The sequence below is a fragment of the Triticum urartu genome, chromosome 3A (genome assembly GCF_056163025.1).
Source record: "Triticum urartu cultivar PI428250 chromosome 3A, HENAU_Tu73, whole genome shotgun sequence".
Taxonomy (NCBI): domain Eukaryota; kingdom Viridiplantae; phylum Streptophyta; class Magnoliopsida; order Poales; family Poaceae; genus Triticum; species Triticum urartu.
Window position 1 is genome coordinate 79,198,139 of NC_141875.1, and position 24,483 is coordinate 79,222,621.

At 46.8% G+C, this 24,483-nt stretch overlaps 1 pseudogene; it reads left to right on the forward strand.

Annotated features, from left to right (window-relative positions):
* The first annotated feature begins 15,932 nt into the window (after window positions 1-15,932).
* LOC147978669 (uncharacterized) lies at window positions 15,933-21,091 on the forward strand (annotated as a pseudogene).
* Window positions 21,092-24,483: the final 3,392 nt, after the last annotated feature.

Sequence of the window (24,483 nt, forward strand, 5' to 3'; positions counted from 1 at the left end):
GAGCTCTGCTGGGAGAGAGATGATTCGCTCGCAGCAGTAATTGCTGCCGGATGAGGACAACAACAGCAAGGGGATTCGGTGGACTTAGTTCGGAAAAAGTTGACGCGTGTCTCAGGCGACTTGTCTCAGTGGGATCGTGCCCATTTCGGGAATGTACGGCAGCAGATTGTGGGGCTGCTCCGTGGGCTACAGGAGATGCGCGCTGCCCCAGGAAGATCCGGCCCCAGTCATGAGGAATTAAAAATAACTGAAAACCTGGTTGAATTATATCATCGTGAAGAGATTTTGTGGCGCCAAAGAGCTAGATTAGAGTGGCTAATGCACGGGGATTAAAACACCTACTTCTTTCACCTTAGAGCCAGTCGCCGAAGGAGGAAGAACAAGATAAAATCGCTCCAGAGGGAAGATGGCCAGTTGACAGAAGATATACTAGAGATGGAAGCCTTAACGACTTCCTTTTATAAAACGCTATACACCTCTGAAGGAGTACAGAACATGGACCAGGTGATTTCAACTGTACCGCACAAGGTGACACAGGGTATGAATGAGATTCTTAATGCTCGTTATACTAATAAGGAAGTTAAGACGGCTCTTTTTCATATGTTTCCTACGAAGTCGCCCGGCCCGGATGGGTTCCCAGCACATATTTTCCAGCGCCATTGGGAGATTTGCGGAGATGATGTCACAAGAGCAGTATTGAGGATTGTTGAAGGTAATGATTCAGCAACCAGCATTAATGATACAATCCTAGTATTGATCCCAAAGGTAAAAAATCCTACACTGCTAACTCAGTTCCGGCCGATAAGTTTGTGCAACGTTTTATACAAGATTGCCTCCAAGGTGATCTCAAATCTCCTTAAGTTAATTCTACCGGATATAATTTCTAAAGACCAGTCAGCCTTTGTGCCAGGGAGACTGATTACAGACAACATCATCACGGTGTATGAATGTCTACATTTTATGAAGAGAAATAAAGCAAAAAAGCACCAGTCTTGCGCATTGAAACTTGAAATGGCGAAAGCCTATGATAGGGTTGAGTGGGAATATCTCAGGGCAATTATGGTGAAACTCGGCTTCACAGAAAGATGGATAAATATCATCATGGGCCTGGTAACAACAGTGAAGTTCTCTGTCCAGTTTAACGGTAAGAAGCTTGAGGAATTTACTCCTACACGTGGAATCAGACAAGGGGACCCAATATCCCCATACCTATTCTTAATAGCAGCAGAGGGCCTTTCGTGCCTCCTAAAATCCAGAGACGAGTCATCAAATTTGAGTGGCCTGCAGGTGGCACCGTCGACGCCATCAGTTAACCACTTGTTATTCACAGATGACAGCCTGTTGTTCTTTAAGGCTAATGGTATGGCTGCTATTGAGGTGAATCTAGTGCTGGACATGTACTGCCAGGCTACGGGCCAAAGAGTAAATCATAGTAAATCATCTCTTTTTTCAGCAAGGGGGTCCCTGAAATCGTAAGGCTGGAGATCAAGAATCTGTTGGGTGTACCGAATGAGACTCTAAATGAAAAATACTTGGGGATGCCATCTGATGTGGGGAGCTCAAAGAATGGAGCCTTCAAGTACCTAAAGGATCATTTATTGGCCAAAGTTCAAGGTGGGATTGAAAATACTATGTCTTCAGTAGGAAAGGAGATACTTGTCAAGTCTGTGGCACAGGCGGTCCCAGTATTCTCAATGTCGTGGTTTAAGCCTCCTCGGGGTTTATGTGAGCATCTCAACATGCTTATCAGGAAATTCTGGTGGGGAAGTAAAGATGGTAAGCGCAAGCCACACTGGGTCTCGTGGAATACTATGAAACAACCCAAAGGTATGGGGGGTTTGGGGTTCAAGGATTTCGAGCTATTCAATATGGCAATGCTGGCCAAGCAAGCATGGCGTCTGCTGCAATTCCCTGACTCCCTAAGTGCTCGCCTGCTGAAAAGCATTTACTACCCAAACACTTTGGTTCTTGATGCTAATTTGGGGAACCATCCAAGCCAAATATGGAGGAGCTTGATCGAGGGGCGGGATACCCTTAAGCTGGGTTTGATCAAAAGAATAGGCAATGGGGGAACGGCAAGAATCTGGGAAGAGAACTGGCTACCACGCGAGGAAATGATAAGACCATATGGGTGCATCTCACAGAACCCACCGGAACTTGTCTCGGAGCTCATAGATGCCACGTCGGCCCAATGGGACAGACAGAGGGTGTCGGAAGTTTTTATGCCAATGGACGTTCAGGTAATCATGGCGATCCCGCTGTGTACCATGAATGTTCCGGATTTCTGGAGCTGGCATTACGAAAAGAATGGAAATTTCTCTGTAAAATCAGCCTAACGCATGTTGGAGGCGACAAGAGCTAGAAGAGATGCATGGTTGGAAAGCACGGCGGGACCTTCCAGTACGTCCAGAGAGGAGGGAGCCTGGAAGAAGCTTTGGCAAACTCAAGTGCCGGGCAAGGTGAGGATGTTTCTCTGGCGATTGTCCAAACACTCGATTCCTACAAACGATGTGAAGGCGCACAGACATATGAGCGACTCAAGTGCTTGCGGCATCTGTGGTGGACCCGATTCGTGGAGACACTCCCTACTAGAGTGCTCAATGTCCAGATGCATCTGGTCACTGATGGATGTGGAGCTCACGGAAAACCTTGCAGCTACAACCGAACCTAATGCTAAACAATGGTTGTTCACTTTGATGGAGTCAATGTCACACGAGCTCTTTGTGAAGCTCTCGGTTACGCTATGGATGATCTGGGCAGCGAGACGGGAGGAGATTCATGAAGGGATCTTTCAAAGTCCTCACTCTACACACAGTTTCATCACCAGGTTCATTGACGAACTAGATATGTTGAAGGTCAAACCATCCCAGGGGACTGGTGCTGGTGTAGCGACCAGGAGCGGAAGGCCGATAGCTCCTCCTCAAGGCCACGCAAAGATTAATATGGATGCTGGTGTCCGCGAGGGTAGAAGGGGGACAGCAGCGGCGGTCTGCAGAGATGAAACCGGCGCGTATCTTGGCAGCTCGTCCCTAGTGATTGCATGTCTGGACGATCCTGAAGCTCTGGAAGCGATCGCATGCCGAGAGGGTTTGGCTCTGGCGGCCGATCTCCAACTACAGAATTTTGTGATTTCATCCGACTCCAAGCAAGTTATCAGTGACATCAATAAAGGATGTAGGGGCAGCACTGGATCTGTCATTAGCGAAATAAAAATCCTAGCAAACTCTTTCCAATGTAATTTCTGAAGGAAAATGCCCTAGAGGCAATAATAAAGTTATTATTTATTTCCTTATTTCATGATAAATGTTTATTATTCATGCTAGAATTGTATTATCCGGAAACGTAATACTTGTGTGAATACATAGACAAACTAAAAAGTCACTAGTATGCCTCTACTTGACTAGCTCGTTAATCAAAGATGGTTATGTTTCCTAACCATAAACATGTGTTGTTATTTGATTAACGGGATCACATCATTAGGAGAATGATATGATTGACATGACCCATTCCATTAGCTTAGCACCCGATCGTTTAGTATGTTGCTATTGCTTTCTTCATGACTTATACATGTTCCTATGACTATGAGATTATGCAACTCCCGTTTACCGGAGGAACACTTTGTGTGCTACCAAATGTCACAACGTAACTGGGTGATTATAAAGGTGCTCTACAGATGTCTCCGAAGGTATTTGTTGGGTTGGCGTATTTCGAGATTAGGATTTGTCACTCCGATTGTCGGAGAGGTATCTCTGGGCCCTCTCGGTAATACACATCACTCAAGCCTTGCAAGCATTGCAACTAATAAGTTAGTTGCGGAATGATGTATTACAGGACGAGTAAAGAGACTTGTCGGTAATGAGATTGAACTAGGTATTGAGATACCGACGATCGAATCTCGGGCAAGTAACATACCGATGACAAAGGGAACAACGTATATTGTTATGTGGTCTGACCGATAAAGATCTTCGTAGAATATGTAGGAGCCAATATGAGCATCCAGGTTCCGCTATTGGTTATTGACCGGAGACGTGTCTCGGTCATGTCTACATTGTTCTCGAACCCGTAGGGTCCGCACGCTTAAGGTTTCGATGACAGTTATATTATGAGTTTATGAGTTTTGATGTACCGAAGGAGTTCGGAGTCCCATATGAGATCGGGGACATGACGAGGAGTCTCGAAATGGTCGAGACGTAAAGATCGATATATTGGACGACTATATTCAGACATCGGAAAGGTTCCGAGTGATTCGAGTATTTTTCGGAGTACCGGAGAGTTATGGGAATTCGCCGGGGAGTATATGGGCCTTATTGGGCTTTAGGGAAAAGAGATAGGAGAGGTTGGGCGCCCCCCCCCCAAGGCCTAGTCCGAATTGGACTAGGGGGAAGGGCTGCGCCCCCTCCTTCCTTCTCTTCTCTTTTCCCTTGCCTTGACTCCTACTCCTACTACATGGAAGGACTCCTGGTTGGACTAGGAAAGGGGGAATCCTACTCCCGGTGGGAGTAGGACTCCCCTAGGGCGCGCCATAGAGAGGGCCGGCCCTCCCCTCCTCCACTCCTCTATATACGGGGGCAGGGGGCACCCCATAGACACAGAAGTTGATCCACGTGATCGTTTTCTTAGCCGTGTGCGGTGCCCCCTTCCACCATAATCCTCGATAATATTGTAGCGGTGCTTAGGCGAAGCCCTGCGACGGTAGAACATCAAGATCGTCACCACGCCGTCGTGCTGATGGAACTCTTCCCCGACGCTTTGCTGGATTGGAGTCCGGGGATCGTCATCGAGCTGAACGTGTGCTAAAACTCGGAGGTGCCGTAGTTTCGGTGCTTGATCGATCGGGCCGTGAAGACGTACGACTACATCAACCGCGTTGTCATAACGCTTTCGCTGTCGGTCTACAAGGGTACATAGATCACACTCTCCCTCTTGTTGCTATGCATCACCATGATTTTGCGTGTGCGTAGGAAATATTTTGAAATTACTACGTTACCTAACAGTGGTATCAGAGCCTAGATTTTATATGTTGATGTTATATGCACGAGTAGAACACAAGTGAGTTGTGGGCGATATAAGTCATACTGCTTACCAGCATGTCATACTTTGGTTCGGCGGTATTGTTGGACGAAGCGGCTCGGACCGACATTACGCGTACGCTTACGCGAGACCGGTTCTCCCGACGTGCTTTGCACAAAGGTGGCTAGCGGGTGACAGTTTCTCCAACTTTAGTTGAACCGAGTGTGGTTACGCCCGGTCCTTGCGAAGGTTAAAACAGCACCAACTTGACAAACTATCGTTGTGGTTTTGATGCGTAGGTAAGATTGGTTCTTACTTAAGCCCGTAGCAGCCACGTAAAACTTGCAACAACAAAGTAGAGGACGTCTAACTTGTTTTTGCAGGGCATGTTGTGATGTGATATGGTCAAGACATGATGCTAAATTTTATTGTATGAGATGATCATGTTTTGTAACCTAGTTATCAGCAACTGGCAGGAGCCATATGGTTGTCGCTTTATTGTATGCAATGCAATTGTGCTGTAATGCTTTACTTTATCACTAAGCGGTAGCGATAGTCGTGGAAGCATAAGATTGGCGAGACGACAACGATGCTACGATGGTGATCAAGGTGTCGCGCCGGTGACGATGGTGATCACGACGGTGCTTCGAAGATGGAGATCACAAGCACAAGATGATGATGGCCATATCATATCACTTATATTGATTGCATGTGATGTTTATCTTTTATGCATCTTATCTTGCTTTGATTGACGGTAGCATTTTAAGATGATCTCTCACTAATTATCAAAAAGTGTTCTCCCTGAGTATGCACCGTTGCGAAAGTTCTTCGTGCTGAGACACCACGTGATGATCGGGTGTGATAGGCTCTACGTTCAAATACAACGGGTGCAAAACAGTTGCACACGCGGAATACTCAGGTTATACTTGACGAGCCAAGCATATAAAGATATGGCCTCGGAACACGGAGACCGAAAGGTCGAGCGTGAATCATATAGTAGATACGATCAACATAGTGATGTTCACCAATGAAACTACTCCATCTCACGTGATGATCGGACATGGTTTAGTTGATTTGGATCACGTAATCACTTAGAGGATTAGAGGGATGTCTATCTAAGTGGGAGTTCTTTAGTAATATGATTAATTGAACTTTAAATTTATCATGAACTTAGTCCTGCTAGTATTTTGCAAATTATGTTGTAGATCAATAGCTCGCGTTGTTGCTTCCTTGTGTTTATTTTGATATGTTCCTAGAGAAAATTATGTTGAAAAATGTTAGTAGCAATGATGCGGATTGGATCCGTGATCTGAGGTTTATCCTCATTGCTGCACAGAAGAATTATGTCCTTGATGCACCGCTAGGTGACAGACCTATTGCAGGAGCAGATGCAGACATTATGAACGTTTGGCTAGCTCAATATGATGACTACTTGATAGTTTAGTGCACCATGCTTAACGGCTTAGAATTGGGACTTCAAAGACGTTTTGAACGTCATGGAACATATGAGATGTTCTAGGAGTTGAAGTTAATATTTCAATAAAATACCCGAGTTGAGAGATATGAAGTTTCCAACAAGTTCTATAGCTAAAAGATGGAGGAGAATCGCTCAACTAGTGAGCATGTGCTCAGATTGTCTGGGTACTACAATTGCTTGAATCAAGTGGGAATTAATCTTCCAGATAAAATAGTGATTAACAGAATTCTCTAGTCACCATCACCAAGTTAGTAGAACTTCGTGATGAACTATGATATGCAAGGGATAACTGAAACGATTCCCAAGCTCTTCGTAATAATGAAATTGACGAAGGTAGAAATCGAGAAAAACATCAAGTATTGATGGTAGACAAGGCCACTAGTTTCAAGAAAAGGGCAGAGGGAAGAAGGGGAACTTCAAGAAGAACAGCAAGCAAGTTGCTGCTCAAGTGAAGAAGGCCGAGTCTGGTCCTAAGCCTGAGACTAAGTGCTTCTACTGCAAAGGGACTGGTCACTTGAAGCGGAACTACCCCAAGTGATTGGCGGATAAGAAGGATGGCAAAGTGAACATAAGTATATTTGATATACATGATTATTGATGTGTACTTTACTAGTGTTTATAGCAACCCCTCAGTATTTGATACTAGTTCAGTTGCTAAGATTAGTAACTCGAAACGGGAGTTGCAGAATAAACAGAGACTAGTTAAGGGTGAAGTGACGATGTGTGTTGGAAGTGGTTCCAAGATTGATATGATCATCATCGCACACTCCCTATAATTTCGGGATTAGTGTTGAACCTAAATAAGTGTTATTTGGTGTTTGCGTTGAGCATGAATATGATTTGATCATGTTTATTGTAATACGTTTATTCATTTAAGTAAGAGAATAAATTGTTGTTCTGTTTACATGAATAAAACCTTATATGGTTACACACCCAATGAAAATAGTTCGTTGGATCTCGATCGTAGTGATACACATAATCATAATATTGAAACCAAAAGATGCAAAGTTAATAATGATAGTGCAACTTATTTGTGGCACTGCCGTTTAGGTCATATTGGTGTAAAGCGCATGAAGAAACTCCATGCTGATGGGCTTTTGGAATCACTTGATTATGAATCAGTTGATGCTTGCGAACCATGCCTCATGGGCAAGATGACTAAGACTCTGTTCTTCGGAACAATGGAGCGAGCAATAGATTTGTTGGAAATCATACATACTTATGTATGTGGTCCGATAAATATTGAGACTCGCGACAGGTATCATTATTTTCTGATCTTCACAGATGATTTGAGCAGATATGAGTATATCTACTTGATGAAACATAAGTCTGAAACATTTGAAAAGTTCAAAGAATTTCAGAGTGAAGTGACAAATCATCGTAACAAGAAAATAAAGTTTCTACGATCTGATCGTTGAGAAGAGTATTTGAGTTACGAGTTTGGCATTCAGTTAAAAACAATGTGAAATAGTTTCACTACTCAGGCCACCTGGAACATCACAATGTAATGGTGTGTCCGAACGTCATAACCGTACTTTATTAGATATGGTGCGACCTATGATGTCTCTTATCGATCTACCACTATCGTTTTGGGGTTATGCATTAGAGACAGCTGCATTCACGTTAAATAGGGCACCATCTAAACCCGTTGAAATGACATCGTATGAACTATGGTTTGGCAAAAAACCTAAGCTGCCGTTTCTTAAAGTTTGAGGTTGCAATGCTTATGTGAAAAAGTTTCATCCTGATAAGATCAAACCCAAATCGGAGAAGTGCGTCTTCATAGGATACCCAAAAGAAAATGGTGGGTACACCTTCTATCACAGATCTGAAGGCAAGATATTCGTTGCTGAGAATGGATCCTTTCTAGAGAAGGAGTTTCTCTCGAAAGAAGTGAGTGGGAGGAAAGTAGAACTTAATGAGGTAACTGTACCTGCTCCCTTATTGGAAAGTAGTTCATCATAGAAATCTGTTCCTGTGACTACTACACCGATTAGTGAGGAAGCTAATGATGATGATCATATAACTTCAGATCAATTTACTACCGAAACTCGTAGGTAAACCAGAGTGAGATCCGCACCAGAGTGGTACGGTAATCCTGTTCTGGAGGTCATGTTACTTGACCATGACGAACCTACGAGCTATGAGGAAGCGATGATGAGCCCAGATTCCGCGAAATGGTTTGAGGCCATGAAATCTGAGATATGATCCATGTATGAGAACAAAGTATGGACTTTGATGGATTTGCCCGATGATCGGCAAGCCATAGAAAATAAATGGATCTTCAAGAGGAAGACAGACGCTGATAGTAGTATTACTATCTACAAAGCTAGACTTGTCGAAAAAGGTTTTTTTGACAAAGTTCAAGGTGTTGACTACGATGAGATTTTCTCACTCGTATCGATGCTTAAAGTTTGTCCGAATCATGTTAGCAATTGCCGCATTTTATGAAATCTGGCAAATGGATAACAAAACTGCAATCCTTAATGGATTTCTTAAAGAAAAGTTGTATATGATGCAACCAGAAGGTTTTATCAATCCTAAAGGTGTTAACAAAATGTGCAAGCTCCAGCGATCCATCTATGGACTGCTGCAAGCATCTCAGAGTTGGAATATACGCTTTGATGAATTGATCAAAGCATATAGTTTTATACAGACTTGCAGTGAAGCCTGTATTTACAAGAAAGTGAGTGGGAGCACTACAACATTTCTGATAAGTATATGTGAATGACATATTGTTGATTGGAAATAATGTAGAATTATTCTGCAAAGCATAAAGGAGTGTTTGAAAGGAGTTTTTTTTTTCAAAGAAAGACCTCGGTGAAGCTGCTTACATATTGAGCATCAAGATCTATAGAAATAGATCAAGACGCTTGATAAGTTTTTTCAATGAGTACATACCTTGACAAGATTTTGAAGTAAGTTCAAAATGGAACAGTCAAAGAAAGAGTTCTTACCTGTGTTACAAGGTGTGAAATTGAGTAAGACTCAAAGCCCGACCACGGCAGAAGATAGAAAGAGAATGAAAGTCATTCCCTATGCCTCAACCATAGGTTCTATAAAGTATGCCATGCTGTGTACCAGACCTATTGTATACCCTACACTGTTTTTAGCAAGGGAGTACAATAGTGATCTAGGAGTAGATCACTGGACAGCGGTCAAAATTATCCTTAGTAGAATAAGGATATGTTTCTCGATTATGGAGGTGACAAAAGATTCATCGTAAAAGGGTTACGTTGATACAAGTTTTGGCACTGATCCGGGTGACTCTAAGTCTTCATCTGGATACATATTGAAAGTGAGAGCAATTAGCTAAAGTAGCTCCGTGTAGAGCATTGTAGACATAGAAATTTGCAAAATACTTACGTATCTGAATATGACAGACCCGTTGACTAAAATTATCTCACAAGCAAAACATGATCACACCTTAGTACTCTTTGGGTGTTAATCACATAGCGATGTGAACTAGATTACTGACTCTAGTAAACCCTTTGGGTGTTGGTCACATGTCGATGTGAACTATGGGTGTTAACCACATAAAGATGTGAACTATTGATGTTAAAACACATGGCGATGTGAACTAGATTGTTGACTCTAGTGCAAGTGGGAGACTGAAAGAAATATGCCCTAGAGGCAATAATAAAGTTATTATTTATTTCCTTATTTCATGATAAATGTTTATTATTCATGCTAGAATTGTATTATTCGGAAACGTAATACTTGTGTGAATACATAGACAAACTAAAAAGTCACTAGTATGCCTCTACTTGACTAGCTCGTTAATCAAAGATGGTTATGTTTCCTAACCATAGACATGTGTTGTTATTTGATTAACGGGATCACATCATTAGGAGAATGATATGATTGACATGACCCATTCCATTAGCTTAGCACCCGATCATTTAGTATGTTGCTATTGCTTTCTTCATGACTTATACATGTTCCTATGACTATGAGATTATGCAACTCCCATTTGCCGGAGGAACACTTTGTGTGCCACCAAACGTCACAACATAACTGGGTGATTATAAAGGAGCTCTACAGGTGTCTCCAAAGGTACATGTTGGGTTGGCGTATTTCGAGATTAGGATTTGTCACTCCGATTGTCGGAGAGGTATCTCTGGGCCCTCTCGGTAATGCACATCACATAAGCCTTGCAAGCATTGCAACTAATGAGTTGGTTGCGAGATGATGTATTACGAAACGAGTAAAGAGACTTGCTGGTAACGAGATTGAACTAGGTATTGAGATACCGACGATCGAATCTCGGGCAAGTAACATACCGATAACAAAGGGAACAACATATGTTGTTATGCGGTCTGACCGATAAAGATCTTCGTAGAATATGTGGGAGCCAATATGAGCATCCAGGTTCCGCTATTGGTTATTGACCGGAGACGTGTCTCGGTCATGTCTACATTGTTCTCGAACCCGTAGGGTCCGCACGCTTAAGGTTTCGATGACAGTTATATTATGAGTTTATGAGTTTTGATGTACCGAAGGAGTTCGGAGTCCCATATGAGATCGGGGACATGACGAGGAGTCTCGAAATGGTCGAGACGTAAAGATCGATATATTGGACGACTATATTCAGACATCGGAAAGGTTCCGAGTGATTCGAGTATTTTTCGGAGTACCGGAGAGTTACGGGAATTCGCCGGGGAGTATATGGGCCTTATTGGGCTTTAGGGAAAAGAGATAGGAGAGGTTGGGCGCCCCCCCTCCCCCAAGGCCTAGTCCGAATTGGACTAGGGGGAAGGGCTACGCCCCCTCCTTCCTTCTCTTCTCTTTTCCCTTGCCTTGACTCCTACTCCTACTACATGGAAGGACTCCTGGTTGGACTAGGAAAGGGGGAATCCTACTCCCGGTGGGAGTAGGACTCCCCTAGGGCGCGCCATAGAGAGGGCCGGCCCTCCCCTCCTCCACTCCTCTATATACGGGGGCAGGGGGCACCCCATAGACACAGAAGTTGATCCACGTGATCGTTTTCTTAGCCGTGTGCGGTGCCCCCTTCCACCATAATCCTCGATAATATTGTAGCGGTGCTTAGGCGAAGCCCTGCGACGGTAGAACATCAAGATCGTCACCACGCCGTCGTGCTGATGGAACTCTTCCCCGACGCTTTGCTGGATTGGAGTCCGGGGATCGTCATCGAGCTGAACGTGTGCTAAAACTCGGAGGTGCCGTAGTTTCGGTGCTTGATCGATCGGGCCGTGAAGACGTACGACTACATCAACCGCGTTGTCATAACGCTTCCGCTGTCGGTCTACAAGGGTACGTAGATCACACTCTCCCTCTCGTTGCTATGCATCACCATGATCTTGCGTGTGCGTAGGAAATTTTTTGAAATTACTACGTTACCTAACAATTTCATTTTTGAGTCCCGTGCATCCAATATGAAGGCACATAGTCTAGTCACGTCATCGCTTTCTCTGGGTCCGGGGCGCCACGTTTGGTTTAGCCAATCTCTTGATTCAAGATGTATCCCACAGTATGTGGTTTTTGATGAATAAAACTTGGTTTTTCCTAAAAAAAATAACATTAGGGCTGGCCTGCGTAGTCGTTCTAACTATTGTCAAGTTAAATCTCAATATGGTTCATATCGATCATTTTGCGAAAGTGGTCCTTTTTATGCTTGGTATGGGTAGTAATATTATAAGGTAGTGAAAAACCCAAAGTGGGGTGACCAGGCAGTTCCCTTCCTAACCACACATAGTGATAGCATGGCATTGAGAAAGAAAATCCACAACTGGTCAACGAGATGAGCTAAGCCCTTTTGCTATCAAAGAACAGAAAACGAACAGCAAACAAGATGCATGCGGTGGGGTGAGGCGACGTGCGGTGACTTTTCACTGCTGATGACATCAACCTGAGGCTAAATTTCGTGTTTTAACTCTTTTTTAAGACTTATTCAAAGTTTGATCCTAGTTTAAATTTTTTTTTGAGATCTGACTTTTTTACTACCATGAGAGTCCATAACGTAGGCATCGCGCTCCGTACTTGCAGGCTTCCACCACGAACATGCTAGAGGACGACGGCCCTGGAAGCGCAGGTCACCAGATCTTTCGGGGTTTCTCGAAGCATCCTCCTCTCCTTTCCTAGACCTGCACGTTCTTGGTCTCGTAAAAGATCAGCAAAAGGAGAGGTAGCCGCCCGACACGATGCAATTCGTACATGCGATGCAGACAAAAGCAAAATGTAGGGGTTGATTTTTTGACGGTGACTGATTTGCTTAGATCAAATCATGATTGACGGCCATGGCATGGGCGCATGGCGCACCGCACACCTGGCCTCCAGGACAATCAACAAGGACACGTCGCTTGGCCTCTTTGCATCTGCCAAACCGCACTTGTGTTAGAGAACGTCTGGGGACAACGAGATGATTAACAAGTTAAACGAGTCGAGCATTCTAAAAAAAAACGAGTCGAGCCAACTTTATACAACTTGACACCAGTAAATAACATGGCATGTATGGATTAAATCTTATTTTTTCTTGAAAATGATCAGATTTGCTACTCATAGATGTCATGAATTAAATCTTTTTTTACGAAAAGAACAGATTTACTACTACTCCTTCCGTTCCTAAATATAAGTCTTTATAAAGATTTCACTACAGACTACATACGAATGTATATAGACATAGTTTAGAGTGACTCATTGTGCTCCGTATATAGTCCATATTAGAATCTCTAAAAAGACTTATGTTTAGAAATAGAGGGAGTACTGTAAAAATTCACCGAAAGTACAAAGCATCTCGACCATAAATTAACTAGTGTGTGCATCAACTGGTGGTGTAGATCCAGGGAAATAACATCTTTTCTTTAAAAAAAGTCGCTTACAAAAAAGTAGAATGAAACGAGTGATAAGCTTAACGAGTAATTCGTTGTCATCTTTTGGAGAATACGCGTCAAGAGACATACAACGCAAGACTAGGCACTTGCCATGCCAGTACAATCCAGATCTACTATGTCTACCATGCGTTGTCGCGAACTAAACCTAGTGAATCTATCCCCTTGCAGAAGGCTGGCAAAGCCTCCACTACTCACCTTCCTGAAGCACCGCGCTGGTAATGGCACCCAAGAAGGCTTGCACATTGTCAAAGACCACATCTAACGCGTTGTCTGGCTCGTCTAACGCGGAAACTTGATGACTTAAAACTTCGACTCGTCTCATCATGACTCGAATTCGAGCCGATTACCGAGCTACTGGTTTAAGCTACGATTTTAAGTTGTATTTGCACCGTTAGTATAAACCATTGTTTGCGCGCTAGATATGGAACATGGATATTTGCACATTCTCTTTATTTTTGACAAAGTTGCAGTGCTCTTGCTTTTAAAGATCGCCAGACAAAGTGTGGACATTTGGATTCCAAGAAACAAAATGCTCGAGGTTCATTCATACTCGAGAAAAGGATGGATTCACGTGCCCAACACAGCCCCGCGTGTTCAAATCAAATCCCAGTGTTATTGCTACCGTAGTATCCACCATCCATGTGCGGCTAAATTTCGTGTTTTAATCCTTTTTCAAAACTTGATCGAGATCTGACCCTGTCTTGTAAATTTTTTGAGATCTGACCCTTTTCTTACCGCCAGGGTCCATGTCAGTAAGGTATAACAGCCTACCGCCAAGGTCCCTGGCGGTAGGGTTGCACGCCCTATTAAAAAAAATTTAGTATGAAACACAGTGCATGCTCGCACCTACTGCCGGGCACCTTGACGGTAGAGTTGTACAGTCTATCATCAGCCTGTTTGACGGTATGGTTGTTTGCTATTGTCATGGACCCTGACGGCAACAAAAGGATCGAATCCTGAAATATTTATAAACTAGGATCAGATTTTGATTAACTTTAAAAAAAGTGTCAAAACATGAAATTTTGCCTCCGCGTGCTCCTTCCACCGACGAGGTCCATCGCATCATCGACTTGCGCGGTCACATGCTCATGCTCATGGGAATGACTCGACCGTCCGATCCCTGCGTCCTCTTGCTCAACAAAACTTGATCTGTCACCAAAACAGCAACTTTAACCCTTTGATCACAAAGAAAAACAGCAACTTGAACCGTCACCAGACAAGGGGCTAGCAAAGGACGATGCGAATCTACTGCAGCAAGCCGGAAAGGCCCGACTCGATCGGTCGGACGTTTCCGCCGATCCGATCCGGTCCGTCCAATCCGACACGGACCAGCCCCAGCCACGCAACTTCCAGAGAGAGACGTGTCGCGTATCTCCTCTCCTATACTTAGCCGTGCTGCACCTCATCATCGCGACACGCTAGCTAGCTAGTACTGCTCCTATACACTTGACCTGGTTGATCCTGAGATGCAGTGAATCAATCACGGCACAGGTGTTACCTGTTGCGGCCGTGGAAGGGTCACACCGCTGAAAGGCTCACGTGCATGATGGCCGCATCGGTCGCGCGGTTGGAAAGCAACCAGGCGCAATCACGGGACGATCGCAGCCGCACGTCCCCCAGATAACGCGAATCTAGCGGACTCGAACAAGTGCAAGTGAAAAAACAAAGACAGACTGGGACAGTACTAAGATACGCAAATCAATCATGCAGTGACAATCAATCAGCACACAATCATGGCCGCCTAGCCAGAGGAAAGTCCGGCGGAGTGCAATTATTAGCCGCCACGCCAGGCCGACGTGTTACCCCGTTGCTTGTCGTCTCCGCACCGCACATGTACGTACGGTCCGTCGTCACCCTCCTATTCGTCGGCTGATTAATCTAGGCACTCCGGTAATTGATTGATCAATCAAGTAGTGAAACCGGCCCGTATGTTTCTTGTACGTATTGACTCAACGAGGCTCAAGGAGCGGGCTGGAGGAGCTCGACGGCGACACGAGATCGACCGCCGCCACTACCATCCCCACTTCTCCCTTTCGCTCGACGGCAAAGAGACCAAAACCGGTAAAGAGAGAGGCTAACTTCTGACGAGCGAGCGAAGCGAGGCCGGCCCGACAGGGACGTCTAGGTGCGCGCGCGGGGGGGGGGGGGGGGGGGGGTGTCAGTACTGACCTAGGTCAACTGTGTTATATGTACCTCTTGTAAGGCGTTACACGGAATAAGTTGATCAGTTGTAAATCCCCGACATTTGTAACCTTTTCGATATAGTGAAATTTGGCTAGCTATGTCAGCGCTGTGACGAGCAAGCAGAGCAAGGAAGCCGCTGCCATGACGACTGGAGAACAGAGTACCACCATGGCAGCGAACCCGGCCCAAGACGGCTACGTGGCGAGAAGGATATCCAGCAGGCCCAAGAGGATAGTCCAGCCCAACAGAAGATTCGTCGGGCCCAACTGGACCCGTTGACGCGTCGCCACCAGTACTTAATCTAGAAGCACTGATTGGATCGGTATCCAGGAGGATCAGGCAAAGGACGGCGGCTCTCTCTTCCTTACCTACTTCCATTCCCTTCCTTTCCACCACCAGAACATCATCGATGTATGAACTGAGTTGAATTGTTGAGAGTATAATAGATTGATCTGGTACCCTAACATCCTGGTATCAGAGACCACCACCACCATCGATCTCCGCCGCGACATCCTGGAAACTCGACAACGCGTCCACGCCCGGCAAGTCCTCCTCGCCGCCATGGATCCGGCGCTCAAGGAGTACCTCGACAAGCTCCATCAGGACGCGAAGAGCGATTCCGCAAGCGTCCTCAAGCAGCTGCAAGCGCAGACATCGCAGATCGAGGATCTTCTTCGGTGGAAACCCGATCTAGAAGCCCGCTTCACCAAGCTGGAGAACACAGTCGCCATGATGCAAGCGACCCCTCCCCAACCAGCCGCACCGTCTTCGTCGAGTGGAGCGACGCCCCAAGTTCCTCCGCCACCGCTGCTTCAAGCGCGAGGAATACTCCACGGGCCCAGTGGCCACAGCGACGTCGATCTCACCGAGGGGCTCCCGTCGGTGACCATCGAGTCACCGACGACACTCCCGGTCACGGGTACGTCTCAGCACCTGGCACTTTCCCCTCCAGATCACATAACTCCATCGTTCCTCGCCAATTTGGGGCAAAATCCACCTCCCATGAATTTTCCCTTGTTCACCGGCGAAAACCAGCAGCTCTGGAAAACGCTCTGTGAGCAATATTTCCAGATGTTCGCCTTTCATGATGCATACCGTGTCCCTATGGCGATTTTGAACTTCTCAGGCCCTGCGGGCATCTAGCTCCAGTCAGTTCAGAAGAAACTGATTGGGCTCGACTGGGAATCGTTCACATCATTACTCTGCACCCGATTCGGGCGCGACAAACACCAGATGCTCATCCGACAGTTTTACGCTATTAAGCAGCATACTACTGTCGCAGATTTCATCGAGCGATTTGAATCACTGATGAATCACCTCATTTCTTACTCCGAAAATACTCACCCATATTTTTTTCTAACGCGCTTTGTCGAGGGATTGCGGCCGGACATCCGCGCGGTGGTGCTCGTACAGCGCCCACCGGACCTGGACACGGCTTGTTCGCTGGCCCTACTTCAGGAGGAAGTTGTTGGGGAACGTTGCAGAAAACAAAAATTTTCCTACGGTTTCACCAAGATCCATGTATGAGTTCATCTAGCAACGAGTAATCGGATGCATCTACATACCTTTGTAGATCGCGAGCGGAAGCGTTCAAAGAACGGGGATGAGGTAGTCGTACACGACGTGATCCAAATCACCAAAGATCTTAGCACCGAACGGACGGCACCTCCGCGTTCAACACATGTACGGAACAGCCACGTCTCCTCCTTCTTGATCCAGCAAGGGCAGAGGAGAGGTTGAGGGAGATGGCACTAGCAGCAGCACGACGGCGTGGTGTTGTTGGAGCTGCAGTACTCCGGCAGGGCTTCGCCAAGCGCTATGGAGGAGGAGGAGGTGTTGGAGAGGGAGAAGGAGGCAACCAAAGGCGTGGGAGAAAAGCCCTCCTTCCCTCACTATATATAGGAGGGCCAAGGGGGGGCGCCGGCCCTAGGAGATCCAATCTCCTAGGGTGGGGCGGCGGCCAAGGGGGGTTTCCCTCCCCCCAAGGCACCTAGGAGGTGCCTTCCCCTCCTAGGACTCTTTCCCCTTGTAACCCTAGACGCATGGGCCTCTTGGGGCTGGTGCCCTTGGCCCATGTAGGCCAAGGCGCACCCCCTACAGCCCATGTGGCCCCCCGGGACAGGTGGCCCCACCCGGTGGACCCCCGGGACCCTTCCGGTGGTCCCGGTACAATACCGATAACCCCGAAACTTGTCCCGATGCCCGAAACAGGACTTCCCATATATAAATATTTACCTCCGGACCATTCCGGAACTCCTCGTGACGTCCGGGTTCTCATCCAGGACTCCGAACAACATTCGGGTTACTGCATATACATATCCCTACAACCCTAGCGTCACCGAACCTTAAGTGTGTAGACCCTACGGGTTCGGGAGACATGTAGACATGACCGAGATCGCTCTCTGGTCAATAACCAACAGCGGGATCTGGATACCCATGTTGGCTCCCACATGCTCCTCGATGATCTCATCGGATGAACCACGATGTCGAGGATTCAAGCAACCCCGTATGCAATTCCCTTTGTCAATCGGTATGTTACTTGCCCGAGATTCGATCGTCGGTATCCCAATACCTCGTTCAATCTCGTTACCGGCAAGTCACTTTACTCGTACCGTAATGCATGATCCCGTGACCAGACACTTGGTCACTTTGAGCTCATTATGATGATGCATTACCGAGTGGGCCCGGTGATACCTTTCCGTCATACGGAGTGACAAATCCCAGTCTCGATCCGTGTCAACCCAACAGACACTTTCGGAGATACCTGTAGTGCACCTTTATAGTCACCCAGTTACGTTGTGACGTTTGGTACACCCAAAGCACTCCTACGGTGTCCGGGAGTTACACGATCTCATGGTCAAAGGAAAAGATACTTGACATTGGAAAAACTCTAGCAAACGAACTATTCGATCTTGTGCTATGTTTAGGATTGGGTCTTGTCCATCACATCATTCTCCTAATGATGTGATCTCGTTACCAATGACATCCAATGTCCATAGTCAGGAAACCATGACTATCTGTTGATCAACGAGCTAGTCAACTAGAGGCTTACTAGGGACATGTTGGTGTCTATTATTCACACATGTATTACGATTTCCGGATAATACAATTATAGCATGAATAAAGACAATTATCATGAACAAGGAAATATAATAATAATGCTTTTATTATTGCCTCTAGGGCATATTTCCAACAGAAGTGGCCGACGGCGACTTGCCCTACAGGCGCTTCTCCAACACCAACCAAGGGCCAAGCCACGCGGTCAGATCGACTCCACCCTCCTTCTTCAGTCGACCAGTGACACCTGCGACCGGTTCTGAAGACAGACGTGGGACCGATGCAGCTCGGGCCTCGTCTGAAACAAGCAAGATCGCAGCACTGCATCAATTTAGATGAGCAAAAGGGCTTTGTTTCAAATGCGGAGAACGCTGGGGCAAAGACCATGTGTGCCCACCAACAGTACAAATGCACATCGTCGATGAACTGCTTGCCATGTTCAGCCTGGATGATCCAACTGGTGACTCACCACCCGATTCGCCCGTTTCTGAAGAAGAAAACCTGTGCACTCTCTCGCGTCAGGTTGAAGACGGATCATCAGACCCCGGTGTCCTACAACTACAAGCATGGGTACAAGGGCAAGAAATACAACTGCTAGTGGACTCCGGCAGTTCAACATCTTTCGTTGACAGCACCCTGGCGACCAAGCTTGCTGGAGCAACTGCTTTGCCGAGGCCGTGCCGTGTGCGAGTTGCAGATAGAGCTACCATTCCTTGCACTCGTTACATTCCTGCATGTCAATGGGTCACACAAGGTCACCAGTTTCAAACGGATTTCAAAATCCTCAAGCTGGGATCGTACGACGCTATACTTGGTATGGATTGGCTCCGCAAGCACAGCCCTATGAACATTGACTGGATTGAGCAGTACCTGACAGTCACTACACCTGAAGGCCAACTGAAACTGTCGGCAGTTTCTTCGGATCAAACATAATGCTCTGTCATATCAGCTCCAGAACTGCTCAAAGCATGTAAACAAGGCTCAGTCGCTCATGTTGTGCAACTGAATTCACTGGATGGAAGCACCAAACCTGACACCCCAATACCAACTGAAGTTCTGCGCTTACTGGAACAGTTCACTGATGTGTTTGAAGATCCACGATGCCTGCCTCCGAGACGCGACTGTGACCATAGAATTCCATTGATGGCAGGAGCACAACCAGTTAACCTGCGGCCGTACAGATATAAGCCGGAACTCAAGACAGAGATCGAGCGGCAGGTGCAAGAGCTACTCGATGCCGGCATTATTCAAAAAAGCTCCAGTCCGTTCTCTTCGCCAGCACTGCTTGTCAAAAAGAAGGACGAAATGTGGCGTCTCTGCGTTGATTATCGACGACTCAATTCCATGACGGTGGCCAGCAAGTACCCAATTCCCCTCATAGACGAGCTGCTGGACAAGCTTGCGGGCGCCAAGTGGTTCTCCAAATTAGATCTGCGCGCAGGATTCCATCAAATCAGAATGGCGGAAGGTGAAGAGTACAAAACGGCATTCCAGACCCATTCTGGCCATTGGGAGTACCGCGTTATGCCATTCGGGGTCACCGGAGGACCGGCTACATTCAACAGCGCCATTACCACCACTCTCCGCCCTGTAAACCGTGTTTGTGCGATCTCGTTCTTCGACGGCATTCTCATCTTCAGCAAAACACTGAAAGAGCACATTCAGCACATCAGGCAAGTGTTGCAATTGCTTCGGGCAGATCATTGGCAAGTGAAGCAATCCAAGTGCTCGTTTGCACAGCAACAAATATCTTACCTTGGACACGTCATCAACGAGCAGGGCGTTTCCACTGACCCCAGCAAAATTCAGACAATTGAGAATTGGCCAATGCCCACTTGCGCCAAGGAGGTGCACGGGTTCCTAGGACTGGCAGGGTACTACAGGAAATTCGTCCAGCACTTTGGGATCATAGCACGACCGCTCTTCAATCTGCTCAAGAAAAATCATCAGTTCGTGTGGACCAGTGATACACAGCAAGCCTTCGATGTTCTGAAGCAGAAATTGATCACAGCACCTGTACTGCAGCTGCCAGATTTCAAGAAAACTTTCACCGTCGATACAGATGCTTGCGCCTACGGAGTGGGTGCAGTTCTTCAACAAGAGGGTCACCCCATAGCATATATGAGCAAGCCTCTCGGTCCCATAAACAGAGGGCTATCCTCTTACGAGAAGGAATGCATGGCGATTCTTATGGCTATCGAGCAATGACGTCCCTATCTGCAGAATAAAGAGTTTATCATCCGGACAGATCAGCGAAGCCTAGTCCACCTCGACGACCAACATCTCTCTACACCATGGCAGCAGAAGGCATTTACTAAGCTTCTTGGTCTGCGCTACAAAATTTGCTATTGTCCAGGCGCAACGAACTCAGCCGCTGATGCACTGTCGCGACGAGCTCCTGACGAAACAGCGACAGCAATTTCAGTCTACAAACCTGTATGGCTAGACGATATCGCAGCAAGCTATGAGAACAACCCACAAGTTCATAAGATCATCAGTGATCTCGCGCGACGACCGGACCCTAAACAACGCTTCTCCATGCGCGATGGCCTGCTGTATTTCAGAGTAGGCTCTGGTTGGGTGGCTCCCCCGCACTCCAGCAACGCATGCTCCAGGCCTTCCATGACAGTACTGTGGGCGGCCATTCCGGTGTGCCTGTTACCTACCGCCGTCTCCACCACCTCTTCCCCTGGCCCAAGATGAAAGAGCACACCAGACAGTATGTGCAGTCCTGTTCAATCTGTCAGCGGGCCAAACCAGAGCGTGTGCGCTACCCTGGCTTGCTAGAACCACTCCCAATTCCAGACGGCGCATGGAAGGTGGTGACCATGGATTTCATCGACGGACTGCCGTCGTCAGGCAAGTTCAACTGCATCCTTGTTGTAATGGATAAATTCACGCGCTACGCGCACTTCTTGCCCCTCAGTCACCCGTTCATGGCTGCAAAAGTTGCTCACTCTTACCTGGAGAACGTGTACAAACTGCACGGATTGCCTGAAGCTATCGTATCAGACAGAGATCCAGTATTCACCAGCAATTTCTGGCGCGAGCTGTTCAAGACAATTGGCACCGAGCTGAACATGAGCACGCCGTACCATCCACAAACTGACGGTCAAACGGAGCGTGTTAACCAGTGCTTGGAGATTTACCTCAGGTGCTTCACCCATGCCAACCCGCACAAGTGGCATCAGTACTTGGCCCTTGCAGAGTTCTGGTACAACTCCAGTTTCCATTCGGCATTGAACACGTCACCCTTCGTCGCGCTCTACGGTCACGAACCTCGCCATTGGGGAATCGAAGCTGCTTCCACTTGCAGGATTCCGCAGCTCCAAGACTGGCTAGAAGAACGAAAGCACATGCAACAGGTCATCTCGGAGCACCTCCACCGTGCTCGCAATATCATGAAGGCCCAGGCGGACAAGAAGCGCATCGAACGATCCTTCCAGGTGGGCGACTCTGTCTTCGTCAAGCTACAACCTTACGTCCAAACGACAGTGGTACGTTGCTCGAACTACAAGCTCTCCTTCCGCTACTACGGCCCCTACAAGATCATCCGCGTCATCAACCCCGTCGCCTACGAGCTCGAGCTTCCTGCCGGCGCCAAGGTCCACCCCGTCTTCCATGTGTATCAACTTCGCCGAGCTCTCTCCCCCACCACCCAGGTTGAGACGGCACTGCCAGTACCCAACGATGAGCCATTGAAGCCGGTGGAGATCATCGACACAAGATGGCGCCAAACCCCACAAGGCCGGCGAGAACAACTACTCGTGCGCTGGTCCGACCCGTCGATCATGGACGCCACCTGGGAGGACGCCGAGGCCACGCGCGAACGCTACCCTGCACTGCTGGCTTGGGGACAAGCCACAACTCAAGAAGGGGGATGTCAGCGCCGTGACGAGCAAGCAGAGCAAGGGAGCCGCTGCCATGACGACTGGAGAACAGAGTACCACCATGGCAGCGAACCCGGCCCAAGACGGCTACGTGGCAAGAAGGATATCCAGCAGGCCCAAGAGGATAGTCCAGCCCAACAGAAGATTCGTCAGGCCCAACTGGACCCGTTGACGCGTCGCCACCAGTACTTAATCTGGAAGCACCGATTGGATCGGTATCCAGGAGGATCAGGCAAAGGACGGCGGCTCTCTCTTCCTCACCTACTTCCCTTCCCTTCCTTTCCACCACCAGAACATCATCGATGTATAAACTGAGTTGAATTGTTGAGAGTATAATAGATCGATCTGGTACCCTAACAAGCTAGCACCCGTAGTTATTCCCCTTCCTGTTGGAAGGGTTTTTCACGTTAAAATCTTGTGTCCCCTGCTTGTTCTTTGTTCTTCGTAGAGTTGATTTGCTTGTCGTATCTCTAGCAACAAATACATTGATAGTTAAAAAGTACATGATATTATGTACTCCCTCTGTCTAACTTTATAGTGTGAGAAACACTCTTATATTATAAGACGAAGAAAGTAGTACACTTTTCTCACCACCCCTCGTCGGCCAACAACATAGTATAAAAACGCATGCGTTTTATATGTCACTAATCGGATTGGTCGATCGTTCCATAGCCTCTACGGACTACGTACATGCGCAGATAAAAACACAACAGCGTTCAATCAGTCAACACCGGCGCCTATGAGCCTCGGAAATGCAAGAGCGACCTACTGTTCGCTTGTGTGCATGCCTTCCAACGCAAGAGTCCGTTGTTCATCCGTGGAATCTGGACACTCATCCCGTAGCCACTTGCGCAGCCAAACAATGTCCCCGATCGGAGTACGTACAAATTACTGGTCTGGTGGACATGGACAGCCGGTTAAAGCGTAGCCTGCGCAGCCGCCGCCTACCTAGGCCGATTAGGTTGCTCCTGCCGCCACATGCATCTTCTCCACCGGTTCATCGTCGCCTTCCTCTTCTTCTGTCGGCTCCGTTGGTGTGAGAGAGTGCGGGTAACAGGCTAACAGCATGGTCAGTAACCAACAGCCGACCATATGAAATGATCGCGTTATATATAGCAAACCTGATAGCTCATTAATATAAATACTTAGTCGTGGTTTATCTTTTTCTCCCACAAAGTGTGTTGGAGTATGTGCTACAGCCGGCTGTCATCTTTCATTTTGCTTCTCTTCTTTCTTTTTTTTTCTCTTCAGCTAGGCAAAAATCTGATGTGACGTCTCTTATAGACAAAAATCATTCTATTCTATTGTACTACTTGTTCTAGGCAAAAAAAAAACATTATTTTGGGGAAATACCCTTTGTCTCTCATGTGTAGCCAGGGCATCTTCAAGGTGTACCTTCAAATTTCCCGTGTATGTCCGGACCACTTTTGCCACCCAACCGAGTCCTTAAAGTGTCTACCGACCAGTCCGAAATCTGGTATATTGGAAGCAAATTTGTGGCAAGTTTGGGAGCATTCTGACATCATCAATGAAAAGCAACCACGTGGTCATCCTCTCTTTCTCTCTCCTCTCCATCGCACATATCCAACCAAAAGCAACAACATGCATGATCTCCCTCTCTCTCTTTCTCTCTCTTTCCTCCCAACGGACAAATAAGGATTATTAGTGAATAAGCGTTCGATGGCTCTCTCTCGCACCATCGTTGGCAGACTGGTCTCCACCGGTTCATGGACGGATACGGTGTCCGATTTAGGGGGCCTGAGTTGAACATGCCCTTACATCCTATATGAAAAAATTTAAATCAAGAAAAGGTGAAAAAAATCAGAAATAAACTTGACCTTCGGTTGTACTTGTATTAAAAGTTTTGCTAAGAAAAAACTCCTGACGACTTCAAGGCGAGAACATAAAATTTTGAGGATAGAAAATGTGAATACAAGCGTGTATATAGTGTTGATTTTTTTTTTCTCACTGAGAATACCGCGGAAGTCATTCCTTAGTGATTTTTTATGCAAAT